The 14,694-nt window shown below is 35.7% G+C and overlaps 1 protein-coding gene across 6 annotated transcripts in view; it reads right to left on the bottom strand.

Moving 5' to 3' along the window:
* Positions 1-8,326: 8,326 nt before the first annotated feature.
* SLC35F5 (solute carrier family 35 member F5) overlaps positions 8,327-14,694 on the bottom strand; it is a 53,617-nt gene continuing 47,249 nt past the window's right edge. For all 6 annotated transcript variants that reach the window (XM_077153584.1, XM_077153586.1, XM_077153588.1 and 3 more), the window contains exon 16: positions 8,327-8,879. The gene's annotated coding sequence lies outside the window, so the exon portion shown is untranslated. The remainder of the gene's footprint in view (positions 8,880-14,694) is intronic.

The following is a 14,694-nucleotide window of genomic DNA, read 5'->3' as shown; positions in this document are numbered from 1 at the left end:
ACACTACCAGATTGTACCCAGGGAGCTGGGATTGGGAGTGAGGAGGAATTTCTGACCACATCAATGATCTGAGATGGAAATGTGCATTTAAAAACAAACAAACCCAAAAACCCAACAGAAAATAAGTTTCCAGAATATCTAGCTCTTAAGAAGCATTCTTACTTTTGGTGTTTGCTATAGGTAGATGAATAGTGCATGAATCTTTAAACTAAAGAGAAAATAATAGTAGATGTTCCATTATATTTATATTCCTTTATAATTTCAGTGTCATGGGAAATTTGAGAGTAGGAAGAGTGTGCCAAGAATCAGAGGGATCAGACCTTGAAAAGATCCCTCTGACACCCTGATAGAATCCCTACAAGCCTCTGCTACCTTAATTCTTCTGTAGGGTCATCAATAAATAGCTCATAAGGCCAAAAAAAAAAAAAGATAGCACTGGATGAGCATAAAGAAGATTTCTAAAATACAAAAAGAAAGACTACAGGTGGGATGAAAGGCACAATAATCAAAGCTCTAAAATACACTAGATGCATAATACAACTATCAGATTTGAACAAGCAGAAGAAAGAATCACCTAGCCAGAAGACAGAACAACTGAAATCTTGCAGACAACAGAGAAAAGGGATTAAGCAGGGATTCAGGGAATTGAATGACAACATGAAGCACACAAACATACATATCACAGTGTCCCATAAGGAGAAGGGAAGAGAAAAGAGGCATAAAGAATATCTGAGGAAAAAATGGCCAAAAATTTCCCAATTCTTATGAAAGACATAAGGATACAAGTCCAAGAAGGGGAATGTACTCCAAACAGAACCCAAATAGACCTACTCCAAGACACACACCAGGTTGAATTAGGTAAGGAGATTCAATCAGGACATTAACTGACAAAGATAAAGAGAATTCTGAAAGCAGCAAAACCAACTCATCACATACAAGGGAAGCACAATAAGATTAAGTGCTGATTTATTGCCAGAAACCATGGAGGCAAGTAGGCAGTACTATGATATATTTAAAGTTCTGCAAGAGAAAAACTTTCAGCTAAGAATTCTTCATCCAGCAAAACTGTTCTTCAAAAATGAGGGAAAATTTTAAATATTCTCAAACAGAAGCTCAGAGAGTTCATTAACAAGCGTCACTCCCTATAAGAAATACTAAAGTAAGTTCTGCAGGCTGAAAAGAAAAGACAGAACAGAGAGACTTGGAGAAGAGTGTAGAAATGAAGGATATCAGTAAGAGTAACTGAGATGAAAGAAAGGAGGCAAAAATAAGATATGACACATAAACCCTAAAGGATAAGATGGCTGAAGTAAGTACTGCCTTAACAGTAACAACACTGAATGTTAATGGTTTAAACATTCCAGTCAAAAGACGCAGATTGGTGGAATGGATTTTAAAAATGATCCATCTATATACTTTCTATAAGAGACTTACCTTTGATGCAAGGATGCAAATAGGTTGACAGTGAAGGGCTAGAAAAAAAATTCCATGCTAATAATAACAAAAAAAAGCTGAGGTAGCTGTATTAATATTGGACAAAATAGACCTTAAGTGAAAAAAAATGTTATAAGAAACAAGGAATGGCATTATATATTAATAAAAGGAGTAAATCAGGGAGTTATAATCATAATTATTTATGCACCTAACCAGGGCACCCCAAAATACATGAAGCAAACACTGGCAAAAATAAAAAGATGTATTATTACATCTCCATAATAATAGCTGGCCATTTCAATATGCCACTCTCATCAATAGATAGAACAGTGAGACAGAGGATCAATAATATGTAAACAGAGAACTTGAATAACTCCCCAACTCATTATATGAGGCCAATATCACCCTTATTCCAAAGCTAGAATAAAGATTCCACAAAAAAGAAATCTCTTTTATGAATACAGATGTGCAAAACCTCAATGAAATACTAGTAAATCAAATCCAACAGCACATTGAAAGAATTTTATGCCAGGAGCAAGTGGGATTTATCCCTGGCAAGCAAGATTGGTTCAACAAAAGAAAATCAATTAATGTAATACACTGTAATACAACATAATGTAATAAACAGAATGAAGGAAATAAAACACATGATCATCTCAACTGATGCAGAAAAGGCATTTGACAAAATACAGCACCCTTTCTTGATAAAAACACTTAGAATATTAGAAATAGAACGAAACTTCTTCATCATAATAAAGGGCATATATGAAAGCCCACAGCCAATACCCTATTTAATAGTGAAAGACTGAAACCTTTCCCTTTAAGATCAGGACTAAGACAAGGATGCCTACTGTCACCACTATTATTCAAAAATGTGCTGGAAGTTCCTCCCAGAGCAATTAGGCAAGAAAAAGAAATAAAAGATATCTAAAATAGAAAGGAGTAAATAAAACCTTCCCTATTTGCACATGATATGATCCTACGTGCAGAAAATCCTGAAAAATCTACAACAAAGCTCCTAGAGCTAATAAATGAATTCAATGAAGTGGTAGCATACAATATCAACACACCAAAATCAGTAGCATTTCTCTACACAGAAGCAATGAACAATCAGAAGAAGAAATCAGGGGAAAAATTATATTCACAATCACAATTAAAACAATCAAGTATCTAGGAATAAATCTAACCAAGGATGTAAAGGATTTGTGCACAGACTATAAAACATTGATAAATAATGGACAGACATTCTGTGTTAATGGATTGGAAGACTAAATATTGTTAAGATGTCAATACTACCCAAAGCAATTCACAGATTCAACACTATCCCAATCAAAATTCCAACAACCTCATTTTCAAAAATGGAAAACACTATCATCAAATTTATATGGAAGGACAAAGGGCCCCAAATAGCTAAAACCACCTTGAAAAAGAAAAATGAAGTTGGAGAACTCAGACTTCCATGATCTTAAAACTTACTTTAAAGCCACAATATTCAAAACAGCATGTTACTGGCACAGACAGACATATAGACAAATGGAAAAGAATTGAGAGCTCAGAAATTAACCCTCACACTTAGAACAAACTTATTTTTGACAAGGCAAAGACCACTCAATTCAGAAAGAACAGTCTCTTCAACAAAAGTGCTGCAAAAATTGGATTGTTTGCAAAAACAAAACAAAAGAAATGAACCCCTACCTCACACCATATATAAAATTCAATTCAAAATGGATCAAAGACCTTAATGTAAGAACTAGGGAAGCATCTTCAGGACCTTGTGTTAGGCAGTGGTTTCTTAGACTTTAAACCCAGAGCATAAGCAACAACAACAACAACAAAACAGGTAAATAAGACCTCATCAAAATTGAAAGCTTTCGTTATTCAAAGGACTTTATTATGAAAATAAAATGACAACCTATACAATGGGGGAAAATATTTGGAAACCACATATCTGATAAAGAATCAATATCCAGAATATATAAAGAAACCCTTCAACTTAACAACAAAAAGATAAACAACCCAACTGAAAATACAGGCAAAAGACTTGAATAGAAATCTCTGTAAAGAACATACACAAATGATGAGAAAGCACATGAAAAGCTGCTTAACATCATTAGCCAACAGGGAAATGCAAATCAAAACCACAGTAAGATGCCAATTCACATCCATTGTGAATGGGGCTTCTATTAAAAAACAAAATAAGTGTTGGAGAGGATGTGGAGAAATAGGAACACTCATTCATTGCTGGTGGCAATGAATAAAATGGTGCAGCAACTCTGGAACAATCTGGTGGTCACTCAGAAAGCTAAACATAGAACTACCAAATCACCTGGCAATTCCACTAACTAGCTATATGTCCCAAAAAACTGAAAGCAGGGACTCAAAAACAGATATATTTACACCAGTGTTCATGGTGGCATTACTCACAATTTCTAAAAGATTAGAAAAGCAACCTATTTTCGTTTGAAGCCATTATGCATCCCAGAAAAGATAATGTTCTTTTAATTTATTCCTGTGGGTACAGACTAATTGTGTGTGGGACCACTTGATTAGGTTATTTCAATTGAGATGGGAGCCACCTCGTGGTGGTTTGAAACTACTGTGTACCCCAGAAAAGCCATGTTCTTTAATGTTCATTCAATATTGTTGGGTGGGATCATTTTTAATTAAGTTGCTTCCATGGAGATGTGGTCCATCCAATTGTGGATGGGGCCTTTTGATTAGTGGTTTCCATGGAGATATGCCTCCACCCATTCAAGGTGGGGTTGCTTAATGTAGTCCCTTAAGAGGGAACCATTTTGGATAAAGCTTTAGAGCCCATACAGTCAGAAATCTTTGGAGATGAAGAAAGAAAACAACCTCCCCCAGGGCAGCTATTTGAAATGAGAAGCCAAAGACCTCAGCAGATGCCAGCCATATATGCCTTCCCAGCTAAAAGAGGTGTTCCAGACCCACTGGCCTTTCTTGAGTCAGGTATCTTTCTCTAGATGTTTTATTTTGAACTTTTTTATAGCATTAGAACTGTAAACTTGCAACTTAATAAACTGCCTTTTTAAAAAAGTCATTCCATTTCTAGTGTATTACATTCTGGCAGCTTTAGCAAACTAAAACACCTCATTTAAGGTGGGTCTAAATCCTCTTACTGAAGTCCTTTATAAGAGGATAAAGGACTTGCAGAAAACCCAGAGGAGCTCACAAAAAAGCCTCCAGAGAAGCTAGGAGACAAGGACATAATACCTACAGAAGCTGAGAGAGGGAGTCATGAAGCCAGAAGCCAGAAGCAATGAAACCCATTAGAGAAAGACCAACAGACATCACAATGTGCTTGCTAACTGGCAGAGAAGCCCAAACTTGCCAGTAACTGGTCTTTATAGAGGGTATCATCCTACTGATGCCTTAATTTGGACATTTTCATGGCCTTATGATTGTAAACTTTTAAGCTAGTAAATCCCCAATGGTAAAAGCCAGTCCATTTCGGGTATATTGCATTTCATCAGTATTAACAAACCAAAACACAACTCAAGTGTCCATCAGCTGATGAATGAATAAATAAAATGAGGTATATATATATATATATATATACACAATGGAATATTATTCAGCCATAAAAAGGAATTAGAACTCCTGATGCATGCAACAATATGGATGAACCTTGAGTGGAATAAGCTTGATACTAAAGGACAAAAATTATACGATCTCACTGATTTCAAACAATTAGAACAAGCAAACTCCTGGAGTCAGAATCTAAGACAGGTTACCAGAGTATAGGGTAGAGGGAATGGGAAGTTAAGGTTTTTATATTTTAAGTTAAAATGTCTATTTGGAATGACAGAAATGTTTTGGTGATGGATGGTGCTGATGGTAGCACAACATTGTGAATATAATTAACAGCACTGAAATATATATCTGAATATAGTTAAGGTGGGAAATATTGGGCTGTACCATAATAGAATAACAATTTTTAAAAATTTTAAAAATCCCTGAAACTACAGTACACAGTGAGCCCAAATTTAAACCATGTACTTCAATTAATAGTATAGTTGTAAAAATGTGCTCTCATCAGTTGCAACAAATAATCCACACTAAAGCAAGGGGCTTGTGCTTGGGTAGTCTATGGGGATTTTGCATTTTACATGATTGTTCTATAAACCCACAACTCTTCTAATAAAAAAAAATGTGAAAGCTATAAATTATGCATTATAGTTAATAGTATAATTACAAAAATGTTTCCTCATGAATTATAACAAATATATTACACTAATGCAAAGTGTTAATAATAGGTTAGTATGTGGGAACTCTATTTTATGCATGATTCTTCTATAAACCTACAGCTTCTCTAACTTAAAAAAACAAAACACAATGTTAGCTATATAAATTCTGTAGATGTCACAGATAACTATCTCTTATTTCTGTGAATTCTTCCAAAAACATTATTTAGTAATAGGGAACATTTCAAAGGGAAAGTTGGGAGAAATGAAACAGGATTATAACAACTAAAATTGCTTAAAATGAAAATAACATTTATTTGCCAATATTATTAAGGAAAAAAATCATTTTGTAATTAATTCCTCCTTTATCCTTCTTTAAAGATGCTATTTCTTCAACTAACTCACTGAGGATTAGTGTTATGGACCTTACCCTAGAGTTTTATGAAGAACTTTGCTTTCTGGAAAGTCATATCTTGCAACCTCAAATTGGCTTCACATGATTGATATCAAGGTGGGCATTAGCCTTCTTCCTGAAACAGGGTGTGTACTTTTGCGAAAATTCACATTACACTGTGTGAGCTCACTTCTACAGAAACTTTATTCTTCAGATGGGGGAGTGTGTTACTGTGATCAGTTTAATGAAAGTAATTAATTAAGCCAAGCTGACAGAAGCCAATAGCTTGATTAAAAAAATCAAAATTTATATAAGGGAATAAATATAGGTGCATTATATACAGCTAATGGGTTTTCTGGGGCTCAGAAAGTATTCACCTAAGCACTTTTATGATCACCTCATCTTTCTGTTTTATTTTAGTTGAGATTCTAATGTCCATCTAACAGAAAGTCTCTCTGACAAAATAGCAGGCTTCCTTTAATCGAGGTCATAGTTTGAAACATTACATGATAGGATTTTAAATACACATGGGGAGAAAAGTTGAAGACTGAAAATTAGGAATTTCTACTGTGTCTTTAGATTCAGAATAATATAATCAGGGCCCAACACTGTTTTAATAGTGAAGAACGACATCAGCAGTTATTCTGAACGTAACCTCCACCCCTCAACATTCTCCAAAGCCTGCAATGTGATTGCTGTGATCTTGGGGCCCTTGATACCTACATTTCTGGGTGATCCACAGAATGGAAATAACTCACTACAACTCTATTATTGAAAATATGAACTCTTAACTACAAAGGTGCAGAAAGGAAGCCCTCAATTGTTCACTTACCCTGGCTACAGTATTCAAATACAATTACCATTCAGATACGTGATCCCTGAGAAAAAAGATAATAGATGAGTGAGCAAAAAGCAGTAATTCATACTTCCAATTACAAATTTAATGGTGTCTCCTTCTAAAGAGGTAGTTCTTGAATAGAAAAGCAGCTAGTAGAGGAAGACCTGCTCAAGATCTATCAAGCATGTTAACCAAGATTTACTACTTCCAGAGTAGTGACAACACACGATACAATGATAATGCAAACATGAAACACCAGGAACAACCAAAACTACTCTAAGTTCAGCCTCTCTTGCTAGGATATTTACTGAATAATTAAAAATTTGAGCTTTACCTCCTGCTTCAACAACTTTAGCTTGTAAATTGCTGAGGGCATTTGGGAAACATCAAACAGCAAATAAGCAGAAGAGGTTTCTAGATAAGGAACCTCAAACAAAACGTCTTTGAATAACTGAAATGTTGGTTCATTAAGTACTTTTTAAAAGAGAATTCTTTAGAAATCTACATTGTTTACATGTCTTTACCTTGTCAAGCTAAACAGGTCAAAAGCATAATAAAATCAACCTTATTTTTAGCTTAGCAAGAACTGAAAATTCAAAATTAGACAACAGCTGTCTTTTTAAATTCAATACCATAAACAAATAATCTTCCAAGTTAGTATAATATAAAAGTTTTCAGGACTAAGCAGGAAAAAGGCTAAACTTCATTTTAGACTCACAGTGATACTAAGGCAATTTTAAAAACATGAAGAGGAAAAATGAACCAAAGCACTGCAAAGGGAATCAAAAAAAAAAGATGCATTAACAAGCTTTTCACAAAGCTTGAAAAGGAAATGGTTTTGATTAATCAAAGTCTTGATGTATAATGAAACATATGTTCATCCACTGATCCATAATAAGTATATATGAAACTGAAGCTTAAGAATAGTAATTAGAAGTATTTTATATTTAGTTAAATCTTGATAGAGGAAAAATTCAAATGCAATTTTTACAAGAGAATTCCTTCTTGCCTGGCTTCGGTATTTCAACCATTAAAAACGTACTTAGGAAAACTAAAATTATTTAAACAAGAAGTATCCAGTTCTAGAGTAATTTGACACACTTACATGTGCGAAAAAACAATCAGGAAACCACTGGATGTATCTATAACACACAAATACATATATAAATATTTTTAAGCATTTTATTTTAATAATACTTTTTATCACTTCAATTTAAATCATTCCATTATGAAAATTTCTTAATTGAAGAGTGACTATTTCTCTAAAACTCTAAATTAAGCAGAGCTTTATCAATAAAATTTACAGCAATACAGCCTTTAGAAATACATAATTCTTCATTTTACAATAATACTTTCCCTTTAAAAATTTGTCATGGTTTGTCACGGATTTAAAATACAAGGCACCTAATGCTATGAAAGGATAATACAGTATCTGTAGTGTAAGGGAACCAGATCTTTTCTCAAATATTTATTCTTTTAAAAGTCTCATCAAATTCATATGAAGATACTTTTGCATAAATTAAACAATTTTTTTGTGTTGTTACTTTGCAATATTCTAAAAAACTAAAAAATATAATCTGTACCAACTACAGGCAGCTCATTTTAGCATTTTACTTGTAAGAAACACTGATCTATATACGTAAATGATTTCTTAAAAACATTTCCATACTATAATCCAGCATTTAACAAATATGTGAAAATAAAATCTCTGGAACAATAGAATTTTATTCCTTGGTTGGTTCGAATTGTTTCATCAGCTGAATTCCTGGAGGTGTATAAGGCAGGTCGGTCCTTTTAATGGGCTGTGAACTGGAACTCCCTATAATTCTAAGGATATGTACATAGCAAAGTACTTCATTATGAAAATGAAGAAAACAGATATGAGGAAAATATATTTTAGAGTTTCAAAGAACTGAAACTGTTATTTTTTCAGACTAGGCACTGAAACATTTTTCTACAAAAAGTTGTCAGGGATTGTCTCTTCGCTGCATAACGTTCCATAATCAAGCTAAAAATAAAAACACACACAAAATCATTAGATTATAATTTCCATAATTTTAACTCTCTATATTTTATAAAAAAGCAAACTTTTTTTTAAGTAAATTTTTTAAACTTTAAATTATATACCATAGAGAGTACATATGCTTAACAACCCTGGACTGGAGGTGAATATTAAAAACTCGAGAAAGTGAGTTCTAAGGCAATCTTAAAGGCTGACACCCAGCACTACCTAAAGATCACATAATAGCAGTTAGTTTTATTACTGGTACACTCCTGTTAAGAAAAGACTCCAGAACAATCTGCTCTACTCTAATCTACTTGATTGAAAATGTTTAAATCTTGCTTAGATGGGTGGGTATAAGTGTGATTATGGGAAGACACTGAAGACCAAGAAAGGAAACTGCATAAATTTCAGCATCAAAAATCTTTAACGAATAACTGTGTTGTGTTTTTAATTTAAATGTGGCAAAAAGCACATATTTAGTTTCACTCCTTCCCCAAAACTTCACTAAAAAGATAATAAAGGGATTTTTGTTTAAAGAAATAAACACATGGATAAAAAGAACAGAGAGAGAAAAGATTAACAGCTGACTCTCAGAAATGGAGAAAGCATGATACAACTAGTACCTCTGTAAGGTATTGAGGGGTAAAGAAGCAACTAAAAAATGGAATTAAAAGGTACAAAGTCTATATGAAAAGGAGTTAGACATTTGTATGCTCTACCCTTACTTTTCACTGCTCGTCAAGGTCCTCTTTCTCTACTCAGTTTAGAAGACTTGAGGTTTATTCTCTAAAACAAAGACACTAACAGAGTGTTTCTAGACTGAGGAAGTGCCAGGCACAACTGTATGGGGGGAGGTGGACCAGTTCCTACTGAAAATAAGTGGATCAAAACAAAATTTACATTCTGAAGGTTCAGACACCCACTCTTCTTTGTCTTCCTCTCCCAAACTGTTGGTAGTCAAGTATAAGCTTCTAGGCAATGCCCAGGAAAGTGAACTGATCCATAAGAAAGAAAAGAACTGAAGATACTCGTATTTGGATCCTTAAGACAGTATTCCAACCGGACCACTCTCAACAGACAAGCTCTACTCATTCCAACAGAGCTTTGTATTAGCTTTTTAGTGTGCCATTCACTCATAATTATGAGTAGAGAGTCAAGGATCACCAACCAGATAGTTGATAAAAGCATGTAATTTATGGTAAAACTAGCAAACAGAAAAAAGCAACTTGGAGGAAAACGAACCTATATAGAGAGAAATATGAAAGATATAGCCATGAGTGAACAAAACGCTACAAAAATGGAATAAGAGACTAAAAAAATTCTTAGAAATAATAATATGACAGAAATTACAGCAAAACAGTAGAAATGAACTAAAATGAAAATAAACAAAAATATAAACAAGGTAGGAGATTCAAAATGGCGGCTTAGCAATGTGGGTGTTTTAGTTCGTCCTCCAGAACAACTCCTAAATAACCAGAACCAGTACAGAACAGCTTCTGGGGCCACATCAGTGACCAACACACAGTGTACCACAGTCTGGACCAGCGGACTGTCTGCAGGCCCACCCAGAACCGTGAGTTCCCCAAGCCACGGCGGCTAGCGCCCCTCCCCCACAGGCTGCTTCCCAGAGGGGAAAGGAAAGAGACTTGACCAACAGTAGGGGCTGAGCCCAACCAAATGCCAATCGCAGACTTAATTAACAAATTCTGACTACAAAAAAAGGTCCCCAGCTCAGGTGAAACTGGTCAAAGCGGAGGTCGCTCATTTTTGCCCTGGTGCCAAGGGGGCAGGGCTGATGGAAAAAGAAAAAAAAAAAAAAGGAAACAGAGGTTTTTGTGGCTGTGTTTCTACAAAGGCTTGACTGCCTTCGGATTCAGCGGCAGGACTTCTCAGGGTGCAACTGCCCCAGACATAGGCAGAAACAAGCTTGTTTGAGGGCCTGTCTGGAGACTGTGCCTTCCCCAGGGGAGGGGTGAAGCCCAACTCAGGTGGAATCCCTCCCTCAAGGAATTCAGACACCAGGGCTTGGTAATTTGAAGCCATTAAAACCAGCCTACAACCTCTCCTCTGACTCCAGCATGCCCCCAGCAGGGAGAGTCTGCCAAAGTTAAAGGTACTGCATCACTCTATTCTGGTGGAACCTGCAGGCAGGCAAGCACCACATACTGGGCAAGATAAGAAAAACAGGGCCCAGAGACTTCACAGGAAAGTCTTTCAACCTGCTGGGTCTCACCCTCAGGGAAAACCGATGCAGGTGACTCTTTTCTCCTGACAGGCAGGAGGCCAGTTTGGTCTGGGAAAATCCGGCTGGGGTCTATAATACCTATGTAGACCCTCCTAAGGGCGTGGGGGGGGGGGGAGGCATCATACAGGCAAGGCAAGAAACAAGAAAACAAGAACTGAAAATTTCTCCTCTGTTAAACAAAACTTGAGCCAGAGGTCCAGATAAAACTTGAGGTGAACTGAATGTCAGAGAACAGATAGACACCAAATTCATCCAGCAAGAAAACCCTAGATAAAAGAAGTGAAAGCAATCTCCATAATAAACTAATTAAGGTAATTAAATATATAGATGCCAGCAAAAAATAACAAATCACACTAGGAAAATTGAATATATGGCCCAGGAACAAACCAACAATCCAAATGACATACAGGAGCTGAAACAATTAATTCAGAATATACGAACAGACACGAAAAACCTCATCAAAAACCAAATCAATGAATTGAGGGAGGATACAAAGAAGGCAAGGAATGAACAAAAAGAGGAAATTGAAAGTCTGAAAATACAAATCACAGAACTTATGGGAATAAAAGGCACAGCAGAAGAGATGAAAAAAACAATGGAAACCTGCAATGGTAGATTTCGAGAGGCAGAGCCTAGGATTAGTGAACTGGAGGATGGAACATCTGAAATCCAACAAGAAAAAGAAAATATAGGGGAAAAAATGGAAAAATATGAGCAGGGACTCAGGGAATTGAAAGACATATGACGCCCATGAATATACGTGTTGTGGGTGTCCCAGAAGGAGAAGAGAAGGGAAAAGGAGGAGAAAAACTACTGGAGGAAATTATCACTGAAAATTTCCCAACTCTTATGAAAGACCTAAAATTACAGATCCAAGAAGTGCAGCGTACCCCAAAGAGTAGAACCAAATAGACGTACTCCAAGACATTTACTAATCAGAATGTCAGAGGTCAAAGAGAAAGAGAGAATCTTGAAAGAAGCAAGAAAAGCAACCCATCACATACAAGGGAAGCCCAATAAGACTATGCATAGATTTCTCAGCAGAAACCATGGAGGCAAGAAGACAGTGGGATGATATATTTAAATTATTAAAAGAGAAAAACTGCCAACCAAGAATTCTATATCCAGCAAAATAGTCCTTCAAAAACGAGGGAGAAATTAAACATTTTCAGACAAAAAATCACTGAGAGAATTTGTGACCAAGAAACCAGCTCTGTAAGAAATACTAAAGGAAGCACTAGAGACAGATACCAAAAGACAGAAGAGAGAGGTGTGGAGAAGAGAGCAGAAAGGAAGACTATGAGTAAAGGTAAAAAGAAGGAAAATTAGATATGACATATAAAATCCAAAAGGCAAAATGGTAGAAGAAAGTACTACCTGTACAGTAATAACACTAAATGGTAATGGATTAAACTCCCCAATCAAAAGACATAGTCTGGCAGAATGGATTAAAAAACAGGACACATCTATATGCTGTCTCTACTCAAAGGAAATGAGGGCAAGGACACAAACGGACCTTTACACACCAATGTTTATAGCAGCATTATCTACAATCACCAAGAGATGAAAACAGCCAAAATGTCCATCAACAGATGGGTGGCTAAACAAACTGTCATATATACATACAATGGAATATTATGTAGCTGTAAGACAGAATAAAGTTATGAAGTATGTAACAACATGGATGGACCTTAAGAACATTATGCTGAATGAGATTAGCGAAAAACAAAAGGACAAATACTGTATGGTCTCACTGATATGAACTGACATTAGTGAATAAACTTGGAATATTTCATTGCTAACAGAGACCATCAGGAGATAGAAATAGGGTAAGATATTGGGTAATTGGAGCTGAAGGGATACAGATTGTGTAACAGGACTGAATGTAAAAATTAAGAAATGGACAGCACAATACTACCTAAATGTAATACAATTATGTTAAAACACTGAATGAAGCTGAATGTGAGAATGATAGAGGGAGGAGGGCTGGGGGCGTAAATGAAATCAGAAAGAAAGCTAGATAGATGATAAAGATTGAGATGGTATAATCTAGGAATGCCTAGAGTGTATAATGATAGTGACTAAATGTACAAATTTAAAAAATGCTTTTGCATGAGGAAGAACAAAGGAATGTCGTTACTGCAGAGTGCTGAAAATAGATGGTAATTAATATTTTAAAATTTCAACTTATGTGTGAGACTAAAGCAAAAAATGTTTATTTGGTACAAATTTATATTTTGACTAGTACATTTCCTATTATAACTTATGCAGATAGCTCGGTTGAACACCATAAGTACATGGAACCTTGGGTAGGACATGAGATTTTGTTGGTTTGTCCAGAGTGATGCCCCGATGAATCCCAGAGTGATTTGATCAGTGAGTGGAAAAGTATTTGCAAAGTCCCCTTCAGGGAATGGTGAGAACAGGGAGAAATTCAACTTCTCCAAGTTGAATTCTTGATATTATCACAAGCAGTGTGGACAACCAAAGCTATAGGCTGAGCCCCCAGTCTTGGGTTTGTTCATATGAAACTTAACCCCACAAAGGATAGGTCAAGCCTACTTAAAATTAGGCCTAGGAGTCACCCCGAAGAGAGTCTCTTTTGCTCAGATGTGGCCTCTCTCTCCAGCCAACACAACAAGCAAACTCACCACCCTCCCCCGTCTACATGGGACACGACTCCCAGGGGTGTGGACCTTCCTGGCAACGTGGGACAGAAATCCTAGAATGAACTGAGACTCAGCATCAAGGGATTGAGAAAAACCCTAGAACGAGCTGAGACCCAGCATCAAGGGATTGAGAAAGCCTTCTCCACCAAAAGGGGGAAGAGTGAAATGAGACAAAGTGTCAATGGCTGAGAGATTCTAAACAGAGTCGAGAGGTTATCCTGGAGGTTATTATGCATTAAGTAGATATCACCTTGTTATCCATGATGTAATGGAAAGGCTGGAGGCAACTACCTAAAAATGTAAAGCTGTGTTCCAGTACCCATGTTTCTTGATGATGATTGTACAATGATATAGCTTTCACAATGTGACTGTGTGACTGTGAAAACCTTGTGTCTGATGCTCCTTTTATCTACCTTGTCAACAGAGGAGTAGAACATATGGAATAAAAATAAATAATAGGGGAACAAATATTAAAACAAATTTAGTTTGAAATGTTAGTGATCAATGAAAGGGAGGAGTAAGGGTATGGTATGTATAATTTTTTTTTCTGTTTTTGTTTTATTTTTCTGTTGTCTTTTTATTTCTTTTTCTGAATTGATGCAAATGTTCTAAGAAATGATCATAATGATGAATATGCAACTATGTGATGATACTGTGAATTACTGATTATATATGTAGAATGGAATGATCATATACTAAGAATGTTTGTATTTCTTTGTTTTTTTAATTAATAAAAAAAAGAATTTTTCTTTTCTGTGAGGCATGCAACTCAGTGAACAAACCTTGAGGACTGTATGTTGAATGAAATGTCAGAAACAAAAAGACAAATATTATCAAGCCTCACTCATATGGACTAATTATAACATACAAATGCAGAGAACTGAAGTCAAGAGTTATTATTGTA

The sequence above is a fragment of the Tamandua tetradactyla genome, chromosome 3 (assembly GCF_023851605.1).
Source record: "Tamandua tetradactyla isolate mTamTet1 chromosome 3, mTamTet1.pri, whole genome shotgun sequence".
In the NCBI taxonomy this organism is placed as follows: domain Eukaryota; kingdom Metazoa; phylum Chordata; class Mammalia; order Pilosa; family Myrmecophagidae; genus Tamandua; species Tamandua tetradactyla.
The sequence above is the reverse complement of the archived record's forward strand: the minus strand, read 5'-3'. Positions and strand labels throughout refer to the sequence as shown.